Source organism: Anolis carolinensis, chromosome 4, assembly GCF_035594765.1.
Source record: "Anolis carolinensis isolate JA03-04 chromosome 4, rAnoCar3.1.pri, whole genome shotgun sequence".
NCBI classification, from domain to species: domain Eukaryota; kingdom Metazoa; phylum Chordata; class Lepidosauria; order Squamata; family Dactyloidae; genus Anolis; species Anolis carolinensis.
The window spans coordinates 167,926,094-167,930,810 of NC_085844.1; positions in this window are offsets into that span (position 1 = coordinate 167,926,094).

Consider the following 4,717-nt stretch of genomic DNA (forward strand, 5'->3'; position numbering starts at 1 on the left):
ATTTGAGCTAAATTTGGTCCAGTGTACATCCTGCATATAAGATATTGACATAACGATTCATAACAGTAGCAAAATTACAGTTATGAAGTAGCAATGAAAATAATTGTATGCTTGGGGGTCACCACAACATGAGGAACTGTATTAAGGGGTCGCGGTATTAGGAAGGTTGAGAAGCACTGATATAGACCAGGTCTCCCCAAACTGAGTCCTGTGGGCTGGATGCAGCCCTCCAAGGTCATTTACCTGCCCCCTGCCCTCAGTTTTAGACTTAGGCTCGCCCAAAGTCTGAAATGACTTGAAGGCACGCAACAACAATCCTAATTAACTTGAAGCCAATGTTTATATTGGAAAGTGCTTATTGTACCTTTAAAGGTTATATATAATTTGATATCATGGCCTATGGTTGGTACAATAAACAATTCAATTCTCCTCTTCATTGGCCAGGCCCACACTTCCCACTGAAATTCTGATAGGTTTATGTTGGATGGTATTGTTCTTATTTTTAAATATTATATTGTTCTTTCATTGTAATAATAATAATAATAATAATAATAATAATAATAATAATAATAATAATAATAATAATAACAACAACTTTATTCTTGTATTCCACCCCATCTCCCTGAAGGGACCTGGGGCAGCTCACATGGGGACCAAGCCCAAAATACACCACAAAATAAAACAACAAGGTACATTTAAAACATATAAAATCAAAGGCATATAAAATACGATAAAAACATACAATAACCAATAGCCTGCTAGGTGCAGTGAGTGTAATCAGGATTGAGATAAGGCAGTAAAATTAATTACAGTAGAGTCCCGGTTAACTGAGCCTCTGTATTATCCGAGTCTCCCTAGATCTCCCTTGGCCAGGCCCTTGCTGGAAGAAAAAGTTTCCTCCAGCAAGGGCCTGGCCGAGGGAGATCCGGGGCACACTCTGCTTTTCTCTGAGGGACAGGCCATTGCTCCAGCAAGCAGGGCCATAGCCAGAAAAAATTTTCGGGAGGGGTTTTGAACATTTCGGGGGGGGGGGGGTGTTGAACCCCTAGCACCCCTCCCCCCTACAAACCTGTCAATATCTGCTTGAGATAGTGCCTAGAGGGACTCTCAATGTTTTGCGTCTCATAGACTTAGCATGGGGATTTGGTTAACCAGTTAAAATTCATAAGTAAACCAGGTTTTTTTTTAATAACCTGAAAAAATTCGGGAACGAGGAGCGTGCTGTGGGTTTTCCTCGGCCAGACCCTTGCTGGAGGAAACTTTTTCCTCCAGCAAGGGCCTGGCCAAGGGAGATCTGGAGAGACATCCCTTGGCGAGCCCTCGCCCCTTGGGAAGCGCCTGTGAACGTTGCTAGGCAGCAGCACTCACGCGTACATCCCTAAACCGGATTGCTGGGCCTCCCGGCAATCTGAGCAGTTCCGATTATCCAAGATTGGGCCTGCCCCTTTATCTCGGATAACTGTGACTCTACTGCATGTGCAATATCTTGCAACCTCTGAGCTTGGCCAGAATAAAGTGCAATAGCTGGGTATAAGTGGAGGTGAATTGTTGTTGTTGTTTGCAATACAAATAAGACATGTGCAGTGTGCATAGGAATTTGTTCATATTTCTTTTCAAATGATAATTTGGCCCCTCAGGGATTGTAGACTGGCCCTCTGCTTAAAAGGTTTGAGGACCACTGATCTAGACACTATACTATTTATGAAGGCCAAAATCCCATTGCCTTTTTTAGATGCAGCATCACATGGTTGGCTCATGTTTCACTTGTTGTTAAATTATTATACTATTACAGTAGAGTCTCACTTATCCAACATAAACAGGCCAGCAGAATGTTGGATAAGCGAATATGTTGGATAATAAGGAGGGATTAAGGAAAAGCCTATTAAACATCAAATTAGATTATGATTTTACAAATTAAGCACCCAAACATCATGTTATATAACAAATTTGACAGAAAAGGTAGTTCAATACGCAGTAATGCTATGTAGTAATTACTGTATTTACAAATTTTGCACCAAAATATCACAATGTGTTGAAAACATTGACTACAAAAATGCGTTGGATAATCCAGAATGTTGCGTAAGCGAATGTTGGATAAGTGAGACTCTACTATATTTATATATTTGTTGGTGTTGCAGACCGGTCCAAGGCAATTTTGGAGTGTAGGCAAACAGAAAGGTGTATAAAGGTGTATAAACCTCACTTGCCACGTGCGTTTCTCCGGCTTGGAGAGAGGGCACAGCCCCCCTTCTTGCGAGGGAGGCTGTCCCCACTCTCCAAAGGGGAAACGCGTGTTTGTCTGGCTTGGAGAGTGGGCACAGCCTCCTTTTTTGCGAGCGAGTGTACTCTGCGCATGCGCAGAGGATCCCATCAGCCATTTTGGGCACATGCGCAGGGATTCTGAACTGGGGGAAAAATGAGAGGCACCTGTTGGTGTGCGCCACCGGCGGCCGCCTGCTTCGCCTGGCGTTGCAGTTACAGTAGAGTCTCACTTATCCAACATTCGCTTATCCAACGTTCTGGATTATCCAACGCATTTTTGTAGTCAATGTTTTCAATACATCGTGATATTTTGGTGCTAAATTCGTAAATACAGTAATTACTACATAGCATTACTGCATATTGAACTACTTTTTCTGCCAAATTTGTTGAATAACATGATGTTTTGGTGCTTAATTTGTAAAATCATAACCTAATTTGATGTTTAATAGGCTTCTCCTTAATCTCTCCTTATTATCCAACATATTCGCTTATCCAACGTTCTGCCGGCCCGTTTATGTTGGATAAGTGAGACTACTGCAGGGGTCCCCGAACTAAGGCCCGCGGGCCACATCCGGCCCGCCGGAGCCGTTTATCCAGCCCGCTGCAGCTTTCCTCCCTTTCCTGCGTTGTCCCGCTCCCTGCACAAGCCTTGGAGACTTACCTTTCCGCCTTCCCCGCCACTTTGCTGCTCTATGAGCCTTTGAGTCTCACCTGGCTCCCCACTCTCCCTGTGTACGCTGTGGAGGAGCCTTGCCTTTCTGCTTTTACTGCCGATCAAAAGGTATTTTAATTATTATTTAATTAATTATTAATTATTAAGGGGTGTTTGCTCCAGGTTTAGCAATACGTTGATTAGCAATATACTCCGGATTTCTCCCTGGGATGGAGGCCTGAGTGAGGGAGAGTTTCTTTCCCCACTCAGACTTCCAGTCCTGGAAGAAATCTGGAGTATATTGCTATTTCTGATTAGCAATATACTCCGGATTTCTCCCTGGGCTGGAGGCCTGAGTGAGGGAGAGTTTCTTTCCCCACTCAGACTTCCAGTCCTGGGAGAAATCTGGAGTATATTGCTATTCTTGATTAGCAATATACTCCAGATTTCTCCCAGAACTGGAAGCCTGAGTGAGGGAGAGTTTCTTTCCCCAATCAGGCTTCCAGTCATGGGAGAAATCTGGAGCATATTGCTATTCTTGATTAGCAATATACTCTGGATTTCTCCCTGGGCTGGAGGCCTGAGTGAGGCCCTCTCCCTTGTTCCCACAAGGCGGGTCTGGGATATCGGGAGTGGGGACAGGAGAGCTTCCCCTGATGAGCGAAGGGATCGTGTAGGCTTGTGATAGGAGATACGGTCACGAAGGTAGGTGGGTCCCAAACCGTTTAGGGCTTTATATGTGATGGTGTAGGGCTTTATATGTGATGGTGTACACCTTGAATTGGGACCGGAAAATAAAAGGCAGCCAGTGGAGCTCCTTGAACAGGGGAGTAGATCTCTCCCTGTAACTTGCCCCCGTAATTAACCTGAAATATACTCCGGATTTCTCCCTGGGCTGGAGGCCTGAGTGAGGGAGAGTTTCTTTCCCCACTCAGACTTCCAGTCCTGGGAGAAATCTGGAGTATATTGCTATTCTTGATTAGCAATATACTCCAGATTTCTCCCAGGACTGGAAGCCTGAGTGAGGGAGAGTTTCTTTCCTCAATCAGGCTTCCAGTCCTGGGAGAAATCTGGAGCATATTGCTATTCTTGATTAGCAATATACTCCGGATTTCTCCCTGGGCTGGAGGCCTGAGTGAGGGAGTTTCTTTCCCCACTCAGACTTCCAGTCCTGGAAGAAATCTGGAGCATATTGCTATTTTTGATTAGCAATATGCTCCGGATTTCTCCCTGGGCTTGAGGCCTTAGTGGGGCCTCTCCAGTATTATTATTATTATTATTATTATTATTATTATTATTATTATTATTATTATTATTATTATTATTATTATTATTATTAACATTGAGGATGGGTGGCCATCTGTCAGGTGTGCTTTGCTGTGCTTTTGGTGCACAAAGGCAGAAGTGGGTTGGACTAAATGGCCCAAGGGTCTCTTCCAACCCTCTCCATTATTTTATTATTATTATTATTAACATTGAGGCTGTATTTGTTCCTTTATTTACCTCAAAATAAAATATGTGCCATGTGCATAGGCATTTGTTCATAGTTTTTTTTTAAAAAAAAACTATAGTCCGGCCCTCCAACGGTCTGAGGGACCGTTAACTGGCCCCCCGTTTAAAAAGTTTGGGGACCCCTGCTCTACTGTATTGCCAAGCTCAAGAGTGCTGGTGCCTCTCCGCAAACTCCCAGCGCTTCCTAGACTTGAGCCAGGGCTGTTCAGGCGGTGCTCAAGCTGCTTTAATTCTGGAGCGCCTGCCCAGGGCTGCCCTCCTTCTTCTCTCTCCGCCCCGCCCCTCCTACTG